We start from the raw sequence: 25,061 nt of genomic DNA, 5'->3' as shown, positions 1-25,061 counted from the left end.
TCCACCCCACTAACTCTTGCTGGTATACCCAGACCACCAACTATGATCTAGTTTGTATTGTCTATTGTTGTCTTTTACACATTTTCCTACCTATCTACCTTTTCAAACTGCCATAATGCCTAGCTTCTAGAATATCTGACTTTGGATGGAAGGGTGAGTGCAGGTCTGGTGGAATTCCTTTGACCTAACAAGGGGTCAGAAACCACAAGCAGACTGGGTAGGCCTCTTTGGCTAAGTTATCCAACCCTCCCCTCATTGGCAGGCCTTGTGGCACTCCAGGGTATAGCGGTGCCCTTCACTGCCCTGGATCTGGGTCTGCACCACTGATCATAAGTCCTGTCTCTGTGTTTGGATCATCTTCAACAGCTTTCATGGGTTAATATTGCAGGAAGCTATCAAGTAAAGGGATTTCCCAGGATGAGGTCATTTCCATGACCTCATAATATTCACCTTCAGAAACACAGTGTAGGTCCAAAATACTCAGTAAGGTGTCCAACTCACCCAATGTTGGCTGAGTTGCTGGCCCTGTTTGCACTCCTCTGGGCAGATGTCAGCCTCCCTACAAAGAAAAGCATCTGGGACTGAGGTTCCAGGCACTCTGTTTTCCGTGTGACTGTGTGGACTCCATTATGGTTCTGAATGTACCATTTTACCCAATATAAAGTTAAGATGGGATTATGTATGTTGGGATCAGATTCATTCCACAGGTATTTATTGAGTGTCTTGCTGTGTGACCAGCATTAAGCTTAGACCCTCAGACACAGGGATGAACAAGAAAACACAGTCTTGCTTTCATGGAAGACACATCCAGTAACAAACAGAATAAAACTGCAATGTTACTATTGGTTGTTATAAGTTCTTTGGGAAAAATAATAACCAGCATGACGAGGTAGGGATGGAACAGACAAGTAGTCAGGGAAGAGGAAACATTTGAGCTGGAACCATGTTGGCATTAGTTTGTCAACACCTACCCAATAAAAGAGAAAAATCCTCTTGGGGTTTTTATTGTGATTGCATTAAATCTATAGATCAATTTTGGGAGAATTGACAACTTAATTGTATTGAATCTTACAATTCATTAACATGGTGTGTTCTCCCTAATTATTTTATTTAATTTTTGCCATCAATGTTCAATAAGAAATAGGATTACAAATCCTACATGTGATTCATTAGATTCATCTCTAAGTAATATCATTTTTTTGGTATTATTACAAATAGCATATATGGATACATGATTTTTTAAAATTTTGATTCCCATTTGTACATTACTAGAATATAGAAATAGTATTGACTTTTGTGTTGAAATGGTATCCTGTGAAATTGCTAAATTCACTTATTAGTTCTGGAAGTTTTTTGATACATTCCTTGGGATTTTTTACATAGGCAATCATGTTACCTGTGAGTAGGAATGGTTTTATCTTTTCCTTTCCAATTTGTATGCCTTTTGTTTCTTTTTCTTGCTTTATTCCTCTGGTTAAGATGTCTAGGACAATACTGAATGGAAGACGTGAGAGTGGATATCCTTGCCTTCTTCCTGATCTTAGAGGTAAAACTTTCAATATTTCACCATTAAGTATGACATTCATTGTAGGTTTTTGTCAGGTAGAAGATGAAACCCCATGGAGTAGAGACCTTAAGACAGGAGATAGCTCTCCTCAAACACTTAAAAGAAGAGCTGGTGGGACATAAAGAAAGGGAAAAGAAGGAAGAAGAAAAAGTTCATATTGACTGAAAAAACAGACATACCTACAACTATCTTCTTCCCTCATGTCATTGGACTTGGCCAAAGACTGTTGAGAATAAATCCTCAAATTAAGAAAGTACCTTGAGGTTTTCCTAGCCCACCTTATAAATGTGTGTGGTTATCAATTGAGGGCCATAGTGATTATAGGAAAGCAAGTTGGTAAGAGCAGAACTAGGATGAAGACCAGAACTCTCTTATTTTGGCCATGGTAGAAGCAGGCATGCTGACCCTGACCAGGCCCCCTTTCTGCTCCCCTAACTCAAACTCACATTGGCTGTGTGAGATCTCCTTGTCCTCATTTTCTTCCTACACATGACAAAGTTAATTCCATAGTTTCTTAAAATCACTTCCCTGGTATAAATTAACTTCAACTTCTGTGACTTCCTCCAAAAGAAAGGGTAGGATTAAATCAGTACTAGAGTGGTCCTTGGACTTACCACCTACATATGACTAAGGGCATATTTACCTAAGCAATTTTTAAGAGAGTATTTCTTTCACATATTTATTCTAATTTTCCACATTTTCCCCGCATCACTTCTCTCCACAACTAATATATTGATATATATTTTTTTACTATTATTATTACTTTTATTTCTTTTCTCTATATTAACATTCTATATCTTTTTCTGTTGTGTTGCTAGTTCTTCTAAACCGATATTTTTTTTAACCTCATTGTTTTTACAACAAAACAACATTAAAAGCCTCAGTTTTAAAACCAGCTTGACACATGTGAATGCACTCATTCAATTGTCGGCTAGAGAGTGGAAGGCATCAGTGAGGGTGGCTTTTGCCTTGGATGTCTCCTAATCTGGGTTAATTGGGCAGGTGAGACCCTTGCACACTAGTTATAACCTCCCAAGCACCAGAAAAAGAGAATCATTTTCCTCAATTGCAACAGCTGTATCTGACACGTAATGGAAGTATTCAAATCCAGAGCCACAATAAAAAATCTGGCCCAGTTAGACATTTTATTAGCATGTGTTTATTTAATGGTCAGCCAAATTAAGGGTTAAAGAACTTGGGCACAATCCTAGGGAGCCTATCACACATGCCCTCAGGGCCTCTTGCCTTCCTATACAAGCAGATCAGAGATTTTTTTTTAAATTTTGGATGAGCCTTTATTTCATGGTACTTTTCTGAAAACTCTTGCCATTTGTGGTTTAACAAATATCTAAAAGAAAGAACCAGTCAGTAATGGAAAGTTGACCTGTGCATGATAACATGACTATTTACCTATATATCACAGAAGCCTAGAGGGAGGAAGAGTTGGGCTTACATTGTATGGTTCCAGAATGTGAATTTTTGTTCCAGGCTGGGTTTAAAACCAGCTTTTTTGTCTTCTTGTCTCAGTGAAAACAGCTGCCAGATCGTATTTGAAAGTAAGCCTTGCTCTGAAAAACTAGGCAAGCTCCAGAGGTTCATGACCTGGGTTCTGCTTTCATTGAGGCAGAAGCCCAGCTGTGATTCCAGTCTCATCAAGAGGAATGACAGTTCCTCCTACTGTTGGCCAGAGAAATGGCAAATATCCTGTTTACAAAAGGAGCAGCCTGCAAGTCTCTTCCACTGCTATTTTATGGGGTATTCTTCTCTTTTTGCCCCATTTCCTACTTCTCTACCAGATATTGCAGTGCATGCACAGTCTAAAGACATCATGAATTTTGGGTTCTGTTGGCAGCTTGCATATGGACAATGTCAAGCAAGAGACCAATTCAAGATGGACAGGAAAGAATGTTCCAGCATACCCTGAGATGCTTGAGCACATAAGTTTTACTGGAAAAGAAAGAGTTTCAGGTAGATAACATAACTATTTACCTATATACCACAGAATCCCAGAGGGGGAAAAATTGGGCTTACATTGTACAGTTCCAGAATGTGGACTTTTGTCCCAGGCTGGATTTAAAACCAGCTTTTTTGCCCTCTTGTCTCAGTGAAAACAGCTGCCAGATCATGAAAATCTGAATTTGCCAAGTTTGGGGATTGCAACCTGGTACTAAGATGTAAGGTGAGGTAGATAATCACTGTGTCAACATGATTCATTTTCACTTCCATATGTTTCTTTTACAATTTTTGAAAATAATATAGTAGCATTGCTAACCTAATAATTGTAATCATTAACTAAAAAATTAGTTTTCCTCTATGTTTATTATTTTAAAGCCTAATGCAATAATAATTGTTATTTCACCATGCCCAGGCTCTGCAAACTTTCTGTGAAAATGTAACTCCAATTCCAAGGGAAAATAAATGCATGCACAGGAAATTCTGGGACGAGGTAATGTTGGAACATTTGTGCTCAATAGATAAAGGACATCTGCCCCTAAGTCTCCCCTCTCTTATATTCTTATTTCAGATTTTTCATATTTCCTTTGATTTGCTGTACAAGAATATCTCTTTCCCAGTGTAAGCCAGGCAAGGAAATATCAATAGTTTCTATTTTTCCTTCTCAATAATCACTGAAATGTTTCACAATTAAACTCTAGACTTGAGAGGAATTAGGCATGTGCAGAAAAGATGAGACTAGTTGTGAATCCACCTTCCCTAGCTATACCGGTAGCAAAATACCAAGAGATCAGGAAACAGCGAACATCCCCACTTCTTAACCCTGTGAACTTCATGTCTTCTCCCAGGGTTTGAAAGTTCAAAAAATGAATAGACTTTTATAGGTGGTTGAAAAAGTTTGCATACTCTAAGAGAGGGAGAACTTCAGAAGCTCTCATCTTTCCCCTTCCTCCTGGACCTCTGTCAAAATTCAAATGAATTCCAACAACTTTTGGGAAAGCCACCTTCTCTCCTGCAACAGAAAAACAAATCAGCCCCAGATGGCTTGTAGGCCAGCAGATGGCTTCCAGGGAAAATATAAATGATCCGCCTGCTAAAGCAAGGAGCTGACATAAAGCTGGCTATATTTGCCAGTGATGCATCATGATGACTTTCTTGTGGTTATCAATGCACAGCCTCCTAGTCCACCTCTAATTGCTGGGTGCACAGCTGAGCAGGTGATACGGCTTCATTGGCTTTTCCTCTGTGAGACCATGGGAATGTGTCTCTACCACTGGTTCTTGAGTGCCTCCTTGGTGGCAAGAGCCTGGCCTCATTTTCCTCTTAACTTCGGTGCCTACCCCACTTGCTTCCTATAGCAGGCATTTGTCAATATTTGTAGAAATGAACTTGAATCCAAGGCAGTAGATGAGGATGCTGGTCTTTCTAGTTTTCCTTAAGGACGTAGATAGAACTAGTATATTTTTAGAGTAATTCTAGGAAAGTCTGAGTTAATGCTAATGCCACCGAACATAAGTACCTCTGCTTAGATCCATAGAACCTCAGATTTAAAAGGCCTCTTAGAGTTGCCTGGTCATGCACTTCTTCTAAAAATATGTATAACTTTCCTGGGCAGCAGAGGTCCTTAACCATTCTAACAGGTACATATTCCATCACCGTCTTCCTAGGAAAGACTCCCTTTTGTCAAATGAAAGGAATCCTTGTATTTCTAAATCAATTCTCATTCATGGATGAGAATTTTTTTTCTCACCCTTCCTTTTCTTAATGGGGAAAAAGTATATGAGGGTGATATAACAATTAAGTACCATATGCTAATCCTCATTGCATTATTTTTAAAAATAGAAGGAATTTGATTTCTTTCTTTTTCAATTAAATCATTCAAATAATACTCAATCCATATAGTATATTATTTTTTGTAGAAACTACATTTATACATACAGTTCTAGGTCAATAAGCAACCTTATGTACCATGCCTCCCCTTCTTTCGTAGAAAAGGAACATTAGTGACATAGAGGAAAGTGTTGTGCCCATGAACATGTAGTGGCAAAGCCAATTAAGAGAGAGAGAAAAATAAACAAAGAGATACTGGAGGAAAAACAAAGACCAAGTGGTGTGGTTTGAAGATGTATGCACTCCAGAAAAACATGTTCTCAAATCTAATCCATTCCAGTGGGTGGGAACCCATTATAAGTAGGACCTTTTGATGAGGCTACTTCAGTTAAGGTGTGATCCACCTCAATCAGGATGGGTTTTAATCCTATTACTGAGGTCCTTTATAAGCAGAATGAGAGTCAAAAAGAGAGAAATCAATAGGAAGCAAGAAGCTGAAATTGAATAGAACCCAGAAGAGACAGAGGAGACCAGGTGAAGCCATCATTTGCCTTGCCATGTGACAAGCTAAGGACCAAAGATTGCCAGCACCCAGCCAGAGAATGCCACAGTCTTTGGGAAGAAAGCATCACCTTGTTGGTGCCTTGATTTGGACTTCTTCCCAGCCACAGATCTTGAGTGAATAAATTCCCTTTGTTTAACCTGACACAATTCATGGTAAATACTAGGAAACAAAAACTCCAAGCAAGGAAGAACAAAAAGGAGCAATGTCAACACAAAATAGAGAAAGGAAGCAAAACTAGGGAAAAGAACCAAAGGAGGCTCTTGTAGAAGGAGGAGGAGAAAAAACAGAGAGGGTAGGGATCAAAAATTGGAAATGAGGGGTAGAAGAAGGGAGAAACAGTCAAAAGAAAACTTAATGTAAGCACAACTGTAGTACAATGGTTAGAAAAATGAACACTAGAGTCTGTTTGATTTAAATATTAATTCTATCTCTTATTAACTGTGGGATCTCAGGTAAATTATGTATGTGTTTGCACATCATCTGTTAAAAGGAAATAATACTAGTACCTACCTCACAGAGTCACTGGTGAGTGCTGGGCTACAATGAACACTCTATGTGAACATTTGCTCTTACTGTGCTGATCTCCCCAGTCTGGGGCCTGGTAACTCCTACATGTCACATTCATTGTCGAAATCAAATAAGCATTTGCAAACACCTCTTATTGAGATTTCAAGTCCTGAATCTGAAAGATCCTCTAATGTCATATTTTCTTTCACGTTCAGGTAATTGATATGTTCCAAGTGTATTTATGGTGACGGTATTTCTGAAATAAGCTGGCTTTCAAATATTCTTTCCCATTGTTACCAAAAGTAAACCCTATTGGACCATATGCTCCTACTTCCTCCAATGCACAAGACATAGTATATTGTCTCAAAATCTGTCGGGAAGAAATCAAACAGGCTATGAAGAGAGACTCATGCAGTGCTCAGGGAAAGCATGCACTTCTAGAAGCCCTTTCAGCAAAACCTATCTTTGGGTGGTTGTGTTTCTATTATGAGAACCTGAGCGAAACCCCAGCTCTCTAAATGAAATCAATGTATGAAATTCTTGCTTGTTCTTTACTTCCATTCGCCCCATCAGCCCTCCATTCCTTAATATCCAAACTTCTCCCTGTTTAGCACACCTTATTCTGTCATCTTGATAAATCTTTGTGCTATCAATTTTGATGTGTGACATCTAGAGCAAATTTCTCACTGATACATGGCTGTGTGAAATTCACTAAAAGTCAAGATAGGTTTATAGTCCAGAAAAATGTGATTTTTTCTTGGACAGCCCAGAACTTTCTGAATGCATATGTTCATAAGACAGAAAAAATATCACTGTGAGCCCTGTCAGATCACTCTACTGCTGTGATGAGGACAGAATGGCCATTTATTAGAAAAAAATTGATACATTTTTATGATTATTATTTTCTAAATTGTACCTTTGGTGGAAGTGACTCAGGGCAAAAATTAAAACATTAATTAAAATGCATAAAATACAGAATAGCATCAGTAATTAAAATAACTTAGTTCCCCCTCAGGGAAATGCAACATAAAGTGTCACGGGAATATTCTAATCGAGAAATCTCAAAGAATTTATGTAAGTTCACTCTGGCCTTCATACAGTAAGCACTGGTTCTCCATTGAGTCTCAACTTTTGCATCACATATTTGCAAAATGTACCAAATAAATTTTGGCACTTTGAATCGAATACTTCTTTGGAATGCAATGAAAATTCCACAACATGTCCCCATTAAATGTGAGTACCAAAGATGGCACAATTTTATCCATTGCTGTTTTCCCTGCTTCTCCTAAAGCTTCTCTCGTTTGCTAGGGTGATTTCAAAATAAGGAGCATACACAGAGATGGAGACCCGGGAAAGAAAGTGAGCAGTGGCTCAGAGAAAACACTGGACTATTGAAGAAAATAGGAAGGTGTGCTTCCAAAAACTGTGTTTGGGGATGAGAGTGTGGTGTAGAATAAACACAGGCACATTTTGCCAGTTTTTAGTATCCGGACCTAATTTTCTATGGTGTGATCGTTCAGCCATAATTTTTTTTTTTTTTTTTTTTTTTTTTTTTTTTTTTTTAAAGGAAAGACAGAGAGAAGGAAGGAAGGATAGAAGGAAGGAAGGAAGGAAGAAAGGGAAACATTTTTAAACATTTTCTTGTTTTATTGTATTCTGTTTCTCCGTTTTTGTTACATGGGCTGGGGCCGGGAATCGAACCGAGGTCCTCCGGCATAGCAGGCAAGCACTTTGCCCGCTGAGCCACCGCGGCCCGCCGTTCAGCCATAATTTTTTATCGTGAGGTACATTAAACATATCATATTGCATATGTTGTAATATATGCATTGCAAACACCAGTGAAGCTTGTACCCTGCTAAAACTAATTTATTGTAAGTTCAACTGAAGTCTCCTCTGTGACCCAGATCTCTGATCTCATCCTCTTCTACACACACACAGTGTTCTCTGTGAAGTGTGTTCATCATTGCCATGTTGGCTGTGTTAATGTGAATGTGTGCGTGTATAAGTAGATAAATGTACACGCACACACACACATATATACATCTCTCTAGGCATATAATACTTAAGACTTATCATTTTGTATGTTGGTACATTTAGTTATTGTATATTTATTTAAACTACTCTTATTTACCCATCGGGATAATCATTTCTGCCACCAAATTACTGGCAATATAGAAACAATATGATTTAATTTAGAGGTAAGTAAGTAGAAGAAAAGTGCTCCAGGAGAGCAGGAATGATGCTTGTTTTCAGCGTTTCATCATATCTACAACACCTGGCACAAGTATACATGTTTGATAGTCAGTGGATATTTGTCGAAGTGAACCGAGAATAGATGAAGCGGACAGGCAGGCAGGACTTGTGCCGTTGTCACTACTTAGTTTGAACTCCCTGCTGTTCTGTCTGGTGATACAGTTTGAGTGCTGAGATCCATTCTCAGCAACAAAAATATTAATGGCAGGGAGTGATTTCAGTGGAAGAAATCTGCAGTGTATTCTGGCATCGTAACCAGCAAAACAATGCAACTATTACAATTCCCTAAACTCAAGTAAAATGTACTCAGGCGGAGCCTCACTCAATAACCCTGGAATTGAAGAGAAAAGGAGGAACTGTTGAGTAAGAGGCTAAATTATCCTGTCTGACTGATTTGATTTCCTTGGAATACAAGGTCACATATGGTCCATTTAATTCCTTCTACTCATAAAGAAATCCAGATCAAAACAACTAAATCGAACCCAAATTTCACAGTTCTTTTCCCTCAAGGCCAAACTCTGAAGCTCAGAGACATCAACGCCCAGTGATTTTTATGACAAGTTCCAGTCTTGGCATAATGGGACCCCTCAGTTTGGTTTTTTAAAAATTTTTATACAATCCGTGGCTTTTAGTGTAGTCACAGTGTTGTGCATTCATCACCACAATCAATTTTAGAACATTTTCATTACTCCAGAAAGAAAAACCCTGTACCTCTTAGTAGTCCCCTCTCTTTTTCAGTCTACATAACCACTAATCTAATTCTGACTATGGATTTATTTATATTTACATTTTATACAAATGGAATCATACAATTTGTAGTACTTTGTATGTGGTTTCTTTCACTTAGCATAATGTTTTTCAAAAAAGTATTGTTAGTTTTCAAAACTTGAGCAGTTGTAGTTTTATATAAAAGTTATGTGAAAAATATGCTCCCATATAGCCCCTGTTGTAGACACTTTGCATTGTTATGGTGCCTTTGTAACAACTGATGAAAGAATATTAAAATATTACTGTTAACCAGTCTACAATTTGCATTTGGTGTGTTTTCCCCATATACCACCTTATTATTTATGCCTTGTAATAGTGACATACATTTGGTCTAATTCATGAAAGAACATTCTTATATTTGTACCATTAATCACAGTCATCATCAATAACAGGGTTCACTATGTTATATAGTCCCATGTTTTATCTCCTAACTTTTCTTCTAGTAACATATGTGACCTCAGACTTGCCCCTTTCAACCACATTCACACATGTAATTCAGCCCTGTTAATTTACATTCACCATAATGTGCTACCATCACCACTATCCATTTCCAAACATTTACCATCAACCTAATCAGAAATTCTGCACAAATTAAGCACCAGTTCCCTATTCTGTACTGCCACTCTATTTCTTGGTAGCCTATCTTCCAATTTCTAATGCTAGGAGTTCACTTATTGCAATCAGTTCATACATATAGCATACAATATTTGTCCTTCTGTGTCTGGCTTATTTCACTCAACATAACGCCCCTAAGGTTCATCCCTGTTGCCTCAGTTAGTTTTAAAGCCCCTTCATTTGTGATATAACAGCTCTGTTGTTGGCAGTATTCAGTGACATCAGAGTCATAAAACTCGGCAACAGCGAGGAGATTGTCTTGGTGTCCAAGTGGGAATACTGCCGCAGCCAGCCCCACGGCATGCTGTGTTCTTTGTTTGAGCTCAATGCTCATGCTGGGCTGACTGGACCCAGTTATGGGCTATGACTAATATGCAGGGCTGCTCATTTTTCATTGCTGCTTCCAAACAAGAAGCATCATTTGACCCCGACATTTTGCCTCCACCTTTGGCTCAACTCTGGCCTCTAGGGCCAATAACTAAGGTGGCAGCTTCTATGAGAGTTTTTGAAGAGTGTCTGAGGTGAAACATGAAATTTCAGCACTTTCATCCTTTTCAGTACTGAAAGCATTTCTTAGGTTCCCGAGACTCATGTTAAACTCTTAATACTCAAGGAAAGGCCCATACACTGTCTCTGGAGCAGAATGAACATGTGGTAGCATCATCTGGCCCCTCCTTCACTAGCCGGTGACATATTCCCACTCAGCCTGACCCACCACAGCCCAAGCTTGCAGGCCCAAGCCCTTCGGATAAAAGACAGTCCGAGTGGGAGGCTGTGCATGTTTCCGGGGCTGCTTAAGCAAATATCATGAAGTGGGTCAGGTTAAACAATAGAGATTTATTAGCTCACGGGTTTGAGGCCGGGAAAATGTTCAAATCAGGGCATCATCCAGGCTATGCTTTTTCCCCGAAGACCGTCCTGCTGAGGCTGGCTGCCAGAAATCCTTGGCTCCTCTGTCACATGGCAGTGCACATGGTGTCCTCTCCTGGTCTGTCTTCCATGTTTCATTGAATTTCAGCTTGGCTCCCCGTGGCTTTCTCTTTCTGAATAAGACCTATTCTAATTGAGTTGGTCACACCTTAATGGAAGTAAGCTCATCAAAAGGTCCTACTTACAATGCATGCACACCCTCAGGAGTGGATTAGAATTAAGAACATGTTTCTCTGAGGTACAGACAAATTCAGGCCATCACAGAGGGCCAGGCAGCTTCAGCAGAAGTGTAGAGCCAGCAGTTCAGCAAAGAGGCGTGCACAGACTTCAGCGATATACCATCTGCACTTGACAAGGAAGGGAAAATTGTTCACTCACCCTGCCTTTGCCTTGAACGTTATTAAAAGTAATCAAGAGCAGAAATAAATGAAACATAACTGGGCCACTGTGGAGACAGACTGTTGCTATAAACTTCTGCAGAAAAGAATGAAAATACCGGTCTCCCTAGGTAAGAAGCAGACATGAAAATGAGTTTAACAGCAGGCAAATATACGAAGTCATATCTTCAGAAAACAGCAGCTCTGCTTACCAGATATTCTATAGGAAGGAGATGCTTTACAGACCAGCCCTTGGTGCAGCCACAAGACAAGCCCAAGAATTTTCTTATTAATTCACGTTTTTACACTCTGTCTCCTCAACATCTTGGAAAACAAAAGTCAGCAACATCCATACAGGATGCAAGAGGGTTATTCCCTCTTGGAAAAACTAAGTTTCTTGAAGGGCCTGCTGCAGAGCTTGGTTTTCTGCAGCTTACCAGAGCAATAGGGCAGTTCAGTTTTCCTGTCCTTTGAAGGGCAATATTTCCTGCTTATTTAGTAGTTGGGGTTCCTGAGTATGAGCCTCAAACTCTGCTGCTCGTTCTCTACCAAATGCAGGCCATTCTCCCCTGGGCCTCTGTTTCCTCAATTAAATTGGGAACGAGAACCTTTCCCTTCCTCACAGAGGAAATGTAAGCTTTAATTGCTCTTTTGACAGTCCCTTAAGGGCCCTTGGGCCACCCCACCAGCACATCTCTCCTGCTCCTGCAGCCTGCTGGGGTGTGTCGCAGGGACCACTGCTGGCTTTGGCTGCTCAGTGGGCCTGGCGCTTCCTTCCAGGGGGCAGAATCTTCAGGCCAAGACAACTCCACCCTGAGCTTGAGCCTGAGAACATCCCAGGGTGAACTGATCTCACCTGCCATTCTTGAAAAGTCTTAATGACACGTTCTCTAAACTAGCTCAACAGGAATAAATCCTCCTCCCACTCCTTCTGAATATTGTTTAATTACCACCTTTTCCTCTGTTCTAAGTTGCTGAGAAAGATTCATAGCCTCAGGTTTGTTTAGCAAGTGTTTCTCACAGTGAGTTCTATGAAGTACACTTTCTGCAGAATATTAATAGGTGTTACATGCCACATATGCACTCAACATGCACATGCACACATATATACACCATGCACATACACACACTATGCACACATACACTACACACGCATCATATGCACACATACCACGCACACACCATGCATATACCACACACATATCGCATGCACACACACCATGTGTACATACACCATGGAGACAGGAACCACACAGAAACACCACACACACACCACACACCATGCACACACACCACATGCACACATACCACATGCACCCATGCACAATCAGGTACTCACATACTCTTCTGCCTATTATGCATCATGCACACATCCCATGCAGACAGCATGTAGATTTACACACCATGCACACACCACAACATGCACATATACACACTACATACGCACACATTCCTCCTTGCACGCACATATACACAAAGATACATTGCATGACATATATATGGTGTCATGGTCAAATAATGTAGAAATATTCAATCAATCAAAACCATTATTCTGCATGAACTTATCAGAGCCTTTCATAAACAAAAGTGTATTCTAAATCTTTAAAAATAGAGCTTGATATTCAATGTTTCCCAATCTTTTCAACCACAGTTATTTCTTTGTGGAGGGTGCATAAAATGAGTAAGTGTACATGGGATTTAATTTGCAAAAAAAACTATTAGAACAAAATTAAAAAAATAAAACTGGAGCAACGATGACAGTTATTTTTAATAATATTAAAAGCATAAACATTTTCAAAAGCATAGAGAGGTTAGGTCAGAGGTCACAGACTGTGGCCTACAAACCAAATCTGGCCTGAGGCCTGCTTTTTTTACAGTCCTCAAGCCAAGAATGATTTTACATTTTTAAAGAGATGTAAAAACAAAACAAAACAGGGTGCATGGGTGGTTCAGTGGTATAATGCTCACCTTTCATGCAGGAGACCTGGGTTTGATTCCTGGACCATGAACACCCCCCCAAAAAACAAAACAAAACAAACAAAAATGAAAAGATTATGTGACAGAGACCATATGTGGCCCACAAAAGCCCTTTACAGAAAAAGTTTTCACAGCCATTAGCCACATGTGGTTATTTAAATTTAAATTAATTAAAAATTAAAAAAAATTTAAACCTTTGTTCCTCACTTGCATTAGCCACATTTCAAGTCATCAATAGCTCCTGTGGATGATGGTTTCCATATTGGAAAATGCAGATGTAGAACATTTCCACCACTGTAGAATGTTCTATTAGTCTTTGCTGGTCCAAATAAATCTTTCTGCTGGGGTTTAGGGTAGCACTGCGTGTAGTTGTTTCCAGAATCAAGTTTCTTTGTTCTTGTTTCATTTAAGGAATTTGACAAAAGCAATGTGGACAACGTTAGTCTCACGAAAAAAGTCATAAGTGGTTTCTTATGGATTTCCAGTACAATTTGGCTGAGCATATTTGTCACTTGGAACCTTTGCTTCTACCTTGGTGTTCTTCAGATCCCAGAAACCAGATGTATGGCTGGCCTAGGTGAGAGCCAAGCTCTCAGGGGCCACTATTTTCACAGTGTGAAGTCTTGAGTTATTTTAGCTTGCCCTCTCACTTCTTCAAATTTCTGCTAGCCTCTCTGTATCGCTTAACTTTAGCATTTCCCTTCCCTCTGCATTTCCTCACGATATTTCATTCCTTCCACTTTATTATCCAGAACAATTTTGATCCTCACCTCTTTCCTGACTTCAGTTCTAGATTTACATATTCAAAGACTCAAAAGTATATTCTACTAAAAAAAGTACCATGTACTAAATTACCCTTGAGCAATATGAAAGATGTGGCAAAAGCCTTGAAATCTTCTTTCTTTTTTTCCACCTGTAGTTATAACTTGAGGAAAATAGTGTCATGATTTAGTTCCTTATGGATATAGATTATGTCTCACTTCTTATAAGGTTAAGTGTTGAATTCTTGTTTAAATTACATTTTCTTTCTGGTACACTAAAAGAATGTGGCTTTCAGCAAGATCAGGAAGGAGAGCATATTTTAATCACCTTTTCTTCACCCTTTGGTGAGAGATTCTTATACTAGGGTTTCAAGGATGGATGAACACAAGACACCCAGCCCTGAGCAGTGAGATCCACAGAAGTTCATTAGTCCCCTATATTCACAGCCCAAGGAGAAGAATGCCGCACACCACACACAGCCACATGGAGGCTGCGCTCAGGAGCAGCGAACAACCAGGGGCTGTGGGAGGCAGGCTTAGTGATATCCTGAAGTTGGGGTGCCCCTTGTTCCTGCAGAGGCTTGTAGGAAGAATTGCCCAGGCTGCCAAGGAACTGAAACCTTCTACTTAGGGTTAAGCAGGAAGTGCAGCTACTCCATTTGCTAAGGAGGGCTGTTTGGCTAGGGGATCTTATCCGCATGCACAGAATGGAGAGGGGAATTTGTGTTTTGGCCATTTGAGACCTTCCCGATTTACCCCAAATGCCAAAGCAGGATGTCATGTTGGACCTTAACTTTATACCACAGAGCATTAGAAGAATGAAAGGGTCAACACCATCAAATGTTACAGAGATATGTGGATGAAGACTATACAGAGCCATTTTACTGGATTTTCTTTAATATGCTAATTTAGTAGAGTGGTAGTAGTTGAGAAATAAGGAGAAGTATAAACTATAATTTTAAGAAGTTTGAGGATGAAAGAAAAGGGCAGAACATTCAATGAACTTGGCTGTTTTAGGATAGAACAGACCTGAATATGTACAATGCAATGGAGAAACCAGCTGTGAAAAGGAGAAGAAAGAATCCTGTAAGAAATAAAACATAATTGTGTAGGGCCAGAATTCATACTATATATGTGGTATGGTAAATTCCTACTGGGCTATTAGTATAAAATTTCATCCAAGAACCAAGAAATAACTGAGTTTCTTCCTGAAGAAAATATAAAATTGCTCTGTAAAGTCTCATATATAATTTAGGGCCCAAATACTTCCCCTCCAATTAACAGAGAACAGAATTAAATAAAATGAACAAAAAGACACAGCCTAAGATAAACAGTCACAACTTAAAAAGTTCAAATCACATGATGGGACAAATTAACAAGGAAGACATTGTGGACGCAACAAATGGAAGAATCAGTGCTCTAAAAACTAGAGATGACAGAAAAATCTTTATAATATTCATAAAACAGGTCAGTGAAAATGAATAATAAAAAAGTTACAAGAAGCAATAGAAATGGATTCCTAAAAATTAAATGCATAGCAATTGAAATAAAAAAGTTAATTAGGAGTTTAGTAAATTGGATACAGGTGAAAAAGTTAGAACACTGAAAGATAGATTTTTAAACTACAGACAGAATACAAAATGGAGTAGAAGGATTTGGAAAATAAGAAAGAAAGTTAAAGAGACACAGAAGTGACTTCTGTTACCAGCCAAGAAAGGATCAAATTTCAACTCCCATCTGAAATAAACAAAAATTTTAAAAAAAGGGATAAAACATATAAATATATGAAACAACAAATGCCAACACACTTAGCAAGTATCAATGAAGATATCCCTGAAAGTCAGAAATCAAAAGAAGTGAGCTCTACCATTGCCTTAGCTTACTGCCTTGAGAGAATTTCTAGATCATGGAAAGGAAACTCAAGCATAGTTCAGCAAAATCCCTTACTTGAGAATATCAAGTTGGCTAGTATGTATAAGGAATCACACTGGGAAGATGAAATAAGCACAGAGAGATCTACAAAGGACAGCCCTCCAGTACTCAGCTGAGTACTGGCTGACTCATGCAAATGAAGAAAATAAGCAAGGCTGAAAAAAGAATCATCTAAAAGGAACATACAGAGCCAGGAATAATGCTTGTTTTCACCAGCTTGATTAGATAAGCTCATGATTCATGGTACATTGAGTAGAGTGCCAGAAGGCTCTTGTATCATTAGTGGGGAAAAAAATGGGCCCTAAACGAAGGACTTCTTTGATCCTGCTTAACAAATCTTAAAAGCAAGACCCCAAAGAATCAAACTGTTTTCCTGTAAATGGTTTCCCAGAATAAAACACAAAAATATTCATAGGAATACAAAAATATCCCGTGCCCAACAAAATAAAATCCACAGTATCTAGGCTCCAATAAAAACTTAAGAGACATGCAAAGAAAGAGGAAATAAACACATGAAAGGAGATCAATCAATCAATTGAAGCCAACCCAGAACTAGCACAAGAACATGAAAATAGCTGTAATTTGTATGTTCAAAATTTAAGTAGAGACTTGGAAAATATAAAAGTGAACCAAATCAACTTCTAGAAATGAAAACAACAGTGCATGAGATGATGGGATTGATGGCAATTAAACACGGAAATAAAAAGGTGCTCATTCTATTGCCAAGTGAACTTGATCTTAAAGACATGGCAATAGAAACTATTCAAAATTAATGCAAAGAAAAATAGAATGAAAAAAAACCAATATGCATTGCAGAGAAAGTAACATTAAAATAAGTAAAGGGTTATTGCCAATGAGCCAGTAAAAGAAATCAATGTTATGTATCATGTCAGTACACTAATAAGCAAAAAAAGTATGATCACTTCTATAGATGCAAAAAAGCATTTCACAATATCCAACATTCTTTCCTGATAAAAGCTCTCAGCAATCAAGTAACAGAAGGGAATTTCCTGATTTGAGAAAGACATCTAAAGAACATAATGTTGAAAGATTGAATGTCTTCCCTTTAAGTTCAGAACAAGATAAGGATGTCTACTGTCAACACTTCTAGTCACCATTGCATTAGATGTTCTAGCCAGTGCAATAAGTCTAGGGGAAAAAATGCATCCAGATTGGAAAGGAATAAGGTAAACTGTCTTTGTTTATAGATTATATAATCATATTTGTAGAAAATACTATAGAAACTATGAAAAAAAGCTACTTGATATCAATGACTTTAGCAACATTGCAAGATATGATGAATATAAAAAATAAACTGTATTTCTATAAATGAAAAGGCAACAATTAGAAAATTAAGCTTAAAAACTGCATCTTTTACAATAGCATAAAAATACAACATACTTAGGAATAAAGCAAGAGTTGATATAGACATATATACTACAAAACTTCAAAATATGGCTAGGAGAAATTGAAGAAGACTTAATGAGATCCTAAGTAAATGGAAATGTTCATGTGTCAGAAGACTAATTATTGTTAAGATACCAGTTCTCCCCCCAATTTCTATAAAGAAGGCTTGTGAGATGTTGATTGGGTATTATAGCTGAACTGGGGGATAACTGGTACATTAACAATATTGAGTCTTCTGACCCATGACAAAAGCAATGTAGGTACTGAAACAATTGGATAACTGAATGCAAAAAGAAAAAAGAAATACCAAAAAATAACCAAACAACATCAAAAACAACCTTCAGTCCTTTCCTCACACCATATTCAAAAATTAAATCAAAGTAGAGCACAGATCCAAACATAAAGCTTAAAACTACAAATAAATAAATAAATAAATAAATAAATACATAGGAGAAGTTAAGTGACTTCCTTGGGTTAGGCAAAGACTTTTTAGCTATGACTCTGAAAACATGATCTATTGAAGAAAAAATAGTAAATTGTACATTATCAAAATTAAACACATTGCAAAGGACACTATTAACAGAATGAAAAGATAATTCAAATATTCCAAGAATACACTTGCAAATTACCAAGCTGATAAAGGACTTGTATCCAGAATGTGTAAGGATCTCTTAACAATCAACAATATAGAAATGACCCAATATAAAAATGAGCAAAAGAATAGACCAATATACAGATGGTAAATAAGCACATAAAAGATGTTCAACATCATTTGTCACTAGGGAAATGCAAATTAAAACCACATTGAGAAGCTATGACATACCTATTAGAATACCTAAAATTAGAAGAGGATGTACAGGAACAAACTTTCGTATATTGCTGGCAAGAATGTAAAAGGGTACAACAATGTAGGAAAACAGTCTGGAAGTTTCTTAAATAATTAAACATACATAAATGTACATCTACCTTACAATCCAGCCACTCTACTACTAAGTATTACTGAAGAGAAATAAAAGTATATGTTAACCCAAGACTTACACACATGTTTATAGTAGCTTTCTTTATAATCTCCAAAGAACTGAAAACAATCAAATATTCAATAAATGATTAGATAAATGAGCTGTGACATATTCATACAATGGATATTAGTCAGCAATACACAAGAATAAACTATTGATAGTTGGGTGAATCTTCAAATAATTATTCTACATGAAAGATCTCAGACAAGAAAAAAGTACATATTACAGGCATACTTCAGAGATACTGTGGGTTTGGTTGTAGACCATCTCAATAAAGCAATGCATAAGAATTTTTTGGTTTCCCAGTAAAAACAGAAGTTATGTTTATTCTATACTGTTCTCTATTAAGTGTGCAATAGCCCTGTCTAAAAAACCAATGTATGTACCTTAATTAAAATGTGACACAGAGACATGAAATGAGCACATGCTGTTGGAAAAATGGCATTTTTTGCTCAAGGTTGGAGTGCCACAAACTTCAATCTATAAAAAATGCAATACCTGCCAAGTGCAAAAGTGAAGCACAATAAAGTTAGATATGTCTGTATATGGTTCTATTATTTTAAAATTGTAGAAAACGCAAACGAATCTGTAGTGATGGAAAGTCGATGAATGGTTCCTTAGAACAAGAAGAGATGGGCAGAAAGCATCACACATGAGAAACTTCTAGAGGTTGTGGATATATTTGTTATTTTGGCTGTGATGGGTTTTACAGGTGAGTAAAGATGCCAAGGATTATCAAAGTATACTCTTTTCTAATGCAGTATGTTATACACCAATTATGCTTCAATAATGCCTTCTGTAAAAGGAATATTAAGAGACATGGAGGCTAGTGTAAATAGGTTCAACATGAATTTAACAAACATTCTACAAAGAGAAAGTAAACAGAATGGATAAGAAATAATATTTGTAGACAAACTGGCTAAAGGTTTTTAATAATTGGAAAAATCAACCATTGGGTCTTCAAATTTATGACGCACATTCATTTCTCAGTAGAATAATAGCAGCAATAAAAACAAAAAAAGTGGCCGGGGCCCGGGTATAGGTGAACAGCAGAATATCAAGAACTAAGATGAAATCTTTTAAAAACCTGAGCAAGTTTCACAAACAGATGTGTTTCGAAATGCAAATGTTATTATTAGCATCAATAGAATCCGGAAGACAACAGAAAAAACATCTTCATGGTTCCAGAAACTCAGGACTCTGGAGTTCATCCTGGCGACAATGGGTCCTGCAAACTTTTAAGCAGGAGAGTGATTTGATCATATCTGCATTTTAGAAAGATCATTCTCGCAAAATATGGAGCAAGAACATTGAAGCTTTTGTGTAATTACTACAAAGTAAGGGATGAAGGTTTGTACCAAAGGACAGTGGATATGGAAAGGACTCACAATAATTTAGAATTAAAAGGACATGATGACTTAATGTTTCAAGTGAGAGAAAGGACATTCAGGGATCACTCCTGAGTTTCAGGCTTGGGTGGCTGTATAATACAGGAGAAATATGTTTGAGTGGGGAGTACATGATAAATTCAGGGTCTCTACAGATGCAGTCCAAATGCCTGTGCTTATCCAACAGGAATTGTCCAAACAGGTCTGATCTTTTCAGGATTCACGTCAGTCTGGAGATAAAGACATGGACGTTATCCATGTTACAAAGTAGATTCATCCATCTTGAATGTACAGAGTGAAAAGGGAATTGGTCAGACAACAAAATTATTCAAGGAAGTTTCTGTTTGTCTTTTTTTGATATGCATACTGATTATAAAGAATTTAAACAATATATTCCCCCCAAAAAGCAAAAATAGCCTAATATCTCATTACCACATATAGTAACTTACAATCAATCTAAAATTTCCCATTTTATCCACTTTCAAATATGCAGTTCGGTAGTGTTAACTACATTCACATAGTTTGCCTTCATCACTATCGTTCATTGTCAAAACTTTTCCACACCCCAGACAGAAACCCTATACCAATTAAGCCTTAACTCTCCATTCCCCAGCCCCTCCTGGGCCCTGATAAATATATCTTCACATTTCCAGAAACTCAGGATTCTGGGTTTCAGAAATGGGATTTCCCTAGAAGTGAGATTACTGGGTCATATTGTAATTCCATACTTTACTTTATGAGGAACCACTAAACTATTTTCCACTGCGGCTGTGCCCTTTTATATTCCCACCAACAAAAATTAGGATTCTGTTTTGCCACATCGTCTCCAACACTTGTTATTTTTCATTTTTTCAGTAATAGCTATTCTAGTAGATGTGAAACAGTATCTCATCATGGTTTTCAATTTCATTTTTCTGGTGACTAATGATGTTGAAAAATTTTTAATGTGCTTATTGGCCATTCGTATATCTTCTTTGGAGAAATATCTATTTAAGTCGTTTGTCTCTAATTTTTTTTTTTAACTTTTCATTTTGAGATCCTTTCAAACTTACAGGTAGTTGCAAAAATAACACAAGCCATATACAAAGAATTCCAACATGCTCTTACCTCTAATATATACAAATTCATCAATTTTTAGCATTTTGTCACATTTACCATTTCTATCCATCTATCATCTATCTATTCATTTCAGAACACTTGAGGGTAGGTTGTATACATCATGCTCCTTCAACATTTGATACAGTCATGTACAATTCCTCAGAACAAAGCTATTCACTATGCAACCATCTTAAATGCAGTTACTGAATTAAATATTTTAGGCACTGATGTTAAGCTTACAGTTTATATTCCAATTTTTCATATGTCCCAATAATTTCTTTTGAGCCTTTTCTCCTCCCTTGCTAGATCCCATCCAGGATCATGTATTACATTTAAATTGTCATTGTCTATTTAGTTGTCATTTTTCTTTTTTTAATTGTGGGAACATATATTCAACATAAGCTTTCTCATCTCAACCACTCCCATGTGTACTATTCAGTAGGATTAATCACATTCACAATATTTCAGTTACTTTACCATCTCCTCAAACAGAAACTTTACAGCCATTATGCATTAACTTCTCAATCACGGTGTTTTCTGTCCTTGACAACCTGTACTCTAATCTCTGTCTCTATGAGCCGGTATATTCTCCAATATTTTCTTTGCAGTTACCACAGGGCTTAAATTTTAAAATCTTAAATCTATAACAATTTTATTTGCTTTGATTCTAATGTTATATCAATATTACACACAGACTATGTTCCTACACCTCTCCTCCCCCCACCTTTATATAGTTCTTTCCACAAATTACATGTTTACACGAATCTAAAACCATTCATTTAGTATGACATTTTATGTATTTTCCATTTAGATCCTATAGAAAGTAAAAATTGAAGTTAGAAACAAAAAGACCAATAGTATTGCCATTTATATTTATCCATATTGCTATATTCACTAGTGATCTTTATTTCTTCACACAACTTCAATCTATTATCAATTTAACTTTCCTTTCAACCTAAAGAACTCTCTATAAATCTTTTGTAGAGCTGGTCTAGTGGTAATGATCTCCCTCAACTTTTGTTTATCTGGAAATGTCTTAATCACTTCCTCATTTTTTTTTTTTTGGTATGCTGTATGGCAGGGGTCACATTTCATTCTTTTTCCATGTGAATATCCTGTATTGCACCACCATTTGCTGAATTTTGTTTTGTTTCATTTTGTTTGTTTTTTTGGGAAATGCAGGGGCTGGAAATTGAACCCTGGTCTCTGGCATGACAGGCGAGAATTCTACCATTAAACTACCTCGCACCCGTCTCCCTCATTTTTTTTTTTTTCACATGGGCAGGCAGCTGGAAATGAACCTGGGTCTCCAGCATGGTAGGCAAGAACTCTGCTTGCTAAGCCAACGTGGCCCGCCCCCTCTCCCTCATTTCTGAAAGACAGTTGTACTGCTTGCAGAATTCTTCGTTGGCAATTTTTGCTGTTAGCGCTTTAAACATGTCATTGCACTGCCTTCTTGTCTTCATGGTTTCTGATGAGAAATTGGAACTTAATCTTTCTGAGACTCCCTTCTACATAGCACATTCCTTCTCTCTGCAGCTTTCAGAATTCTTTTTTCTTTGGCACGTGACAGGGTGATTAAAATACACCTGAGAAAAAGTTGTATAAATCATGTACAAAATGAGTGTTTTGATTTATCCTGTTTCGAGTTCTTTCACTCTCTTGGATATGTATATTCACAGCTTTCATTAAATTTAGGAAGTATTTCTTTGAATATTTTCTCTGCCCCTTTCTTTCTTTCTTTTCCTTCTGGAACTCCCACAATGCATATTTGGTACACTTGATGGTGTCCCATGGGTTCCTCAGGTTCTGCTCACTTTTTTTCATTCTTTCTTCTTTCTACTGCTCAGACAGGATGATTTCACTTGCTTATTTTCAATTTCTTTGATGTTTTCTTCTGCCAACTCCAATTTGTTGTTATATTCCTCCAAGGGTTTTTAAATTATTGTTATTGTGTTCTTTAGCTCTGTTTGGTTCTTTTTCATAATCGCCATGTCTCTATTGATATTCTCATTATGCTTGTCTATTGTTTTCCTTTAGTTCTTTGTCCATGTTTTCCTTTACCTCTTTGAGCATATTTAAGACAGTTTTTCAAAATCCTGGTCAGGTATATGCCAGGTCTGGTCCTTCTCATTGACAGTTTCTAATGCTTTGATCTTTTTTGCCTGGGCCTCTGCTTCCTGTTTCTTAGTATGTTTTGTAACCTTTTGCTGAAACTTGGGCCTTTTGATATTTTAATGTGTTAATGCTGGGATTTAGATTCTGAGGCATCTATTTCTTAAACTTGTGTTCAGCTAATGTTATGGCAGAGCTTTCCTTGAATTCTAGGAGCCAACAGAAAAAAAAAAAAAGGAAAACAGCAAACACCTTTCCCAGTCTTTGCAGATTGACCTATATGACTGCTCACCTTCAGGGTTTGTTCACACAGTGAACCTCCTGATCCTTTCTGTGCATTCACCTTGCACTGGGCATGCCTGAGTGGCTGAGGAATTCCCCTATATACATGGATACAAATGTCCCCTTCTCCCTAGGAAACGGTTTCCTCACAGACCCAGCACTATACTGTACGTCCTTCATCCAGCAATCTCTTGCCCCAGGCAGCCACTTGACTGCTCTCTCAGTGGTCCATAGGAGAGTTCTCTGAGCTGCCTTCTACATGCAGAGCAAGTTCTGGAACAGTGAGTTCCTCAGGCCACCACCAGACAGATTGGGCCAGATATGCATGCTCCCAGTACATACATGAGGTTTATTCTGCTCCCACTGAAACCAAGACTGAGGGATCCACACTGAGAGCAGGGGCAGCTCTGCACCACACTGCCGAGGTATGATGAAGAGGTTCACCAAGGTCCATGCCATCCTATTGCTTTTAACTAGCCTTTTCCTTAATTTGGTGCTTACCCTGTCTCTGTAGTCTTTAACTGCTTTCTGGAGCTTTGAGAAAGGTGTTTCTGCCAGTTCTTGCTAGTTGCTCATAGCTTCGTGGGGATTGGAGCCCTGAAACATCTCACGCTGCCATCTTGAGAAGTTATTTTTTTCATACACACAATTACACTTCCAAAAGTTCCAAGGGCTCAATGTAACCTTCAAACTAATCTACTTAATGCACAGTGTATATACAGGCCTTTCCTAATATTGTCCCAACTTACCTTTCCAAGTTCATGTCTCACAACTCAAACCTCCAAACTCAAACTACAGCTCATTATTTCTAGACACATTAGACCCACTAAGAATATTATAGTTCACCTGGATTATATTTCTGGCCAAACTGCCTTGGTGCACACCCTTGTACAAGTGCTTTCTCAGTCTGGGATGCCCTTGGCCCCTTTATTCATTCATTCATTTAACAGACGTTTTTTGAATGCCCACTCTTGACCATCCTTGTTCTTGGGATGAAGATGTGAACCCAACCAGATAGAGTCCCTGTTCTTAGAGCCTATGTTTTAGTTTGGGACATGGACAATAACCAAAAAGTCATGTCAATATATAATATAACCAGGAGCAGTAGGTTCTAAAAAGTCAGTTTTAGAGATGATGGTTATGGAAGTGGCATTTGAGCAGAGAGCTGAATGAAGTTGGGATCAGTTACATGATTATTAGTTGGAAGAGTATTTGGGGTAGAAGAAACAAGTGCAAAGTCCCTGAGGTGGAAATGGGGCTGTTATGTTCATTGAATAGCCAGGAGGTCAGCCAGGCTGGAGCAGAGAGAGAAAAAAATAAGTGGTGGGAATGAGGAACGCTAGCAGGCCATGGTGAGAATGATGGGTTTTATTTCAGGAGAGACTGAAAACCACTGAAAGTTGTAGAGGAGGCAGGAGAGACTCAGAATACATTTTAAAAGAATCACTCTGGGTGGAAGCAGGAGAGGAAGGTTATAGCTTTAACACACCTCACTGGAGCAAGAGAAGTGGCACGAGGCTGGGAACTGGAACTGAGATCCATGATAAAGGTGGGAGGCTTCAAAGGAGATTTGGTCCATTTGGTCCATTAAAGGGAACCACAAAACCTTGCCTCAGTGGACCAGATCAACATAAGTGTAATAATTTTCTATCTTGTCCTCTAGGTACAAAAAGAAGGAAAACATTTCCTGTGCCAAATGTAAACCTTAAGCCTGCAC

The 25,061-nt window shown here is 37.9% G+C and overlaps 1 long non-coding RNA gene across 2 annotated transcripts; it reads left to right on the top strand.

Moving 5' to 3' along the window:
• Positions 1–87: 87 nt before the first annotated feature.
• LOC143684977 (uncharacterized) lies at positions 88–25,061 on the top strand. Of its 2 annotated transcripts, none has more exons than XR_013176297.1 (3): positions 88–153; positions 1,480–1,546; positions 25,008–25,061. It is a non-coding gene; the product is annotated as an uncharacterized LOC143684977 (long non-coding RNA). The 2 variants fall into 2 exon arrangements; XR_013176299.1 differs by lacking the exon at positions 25,008–25,061 and adding an exon at positions 3,420–3,503.

Source organism: Tamandua tetradactyla, chromosome 1 (assembly GCF_023851605.1).
Source record: "Tamandua tetradactyla isolate mTamTet1 chromosome 1, mTamTet1.pri, whole genome shotgun sequence".
Lineage (NCBI taxonomy): Eukaryota > Metazoa > Chordata > Mammalia > Pilosa > Myrmecophagidae > Tamandua > Tamandua tetradactyla.
The sequence above is the reverse complement of the archived record's forward strand: the minus strand, read 5'-3'. Positions and strand labels throughout refer to the sequence as shown.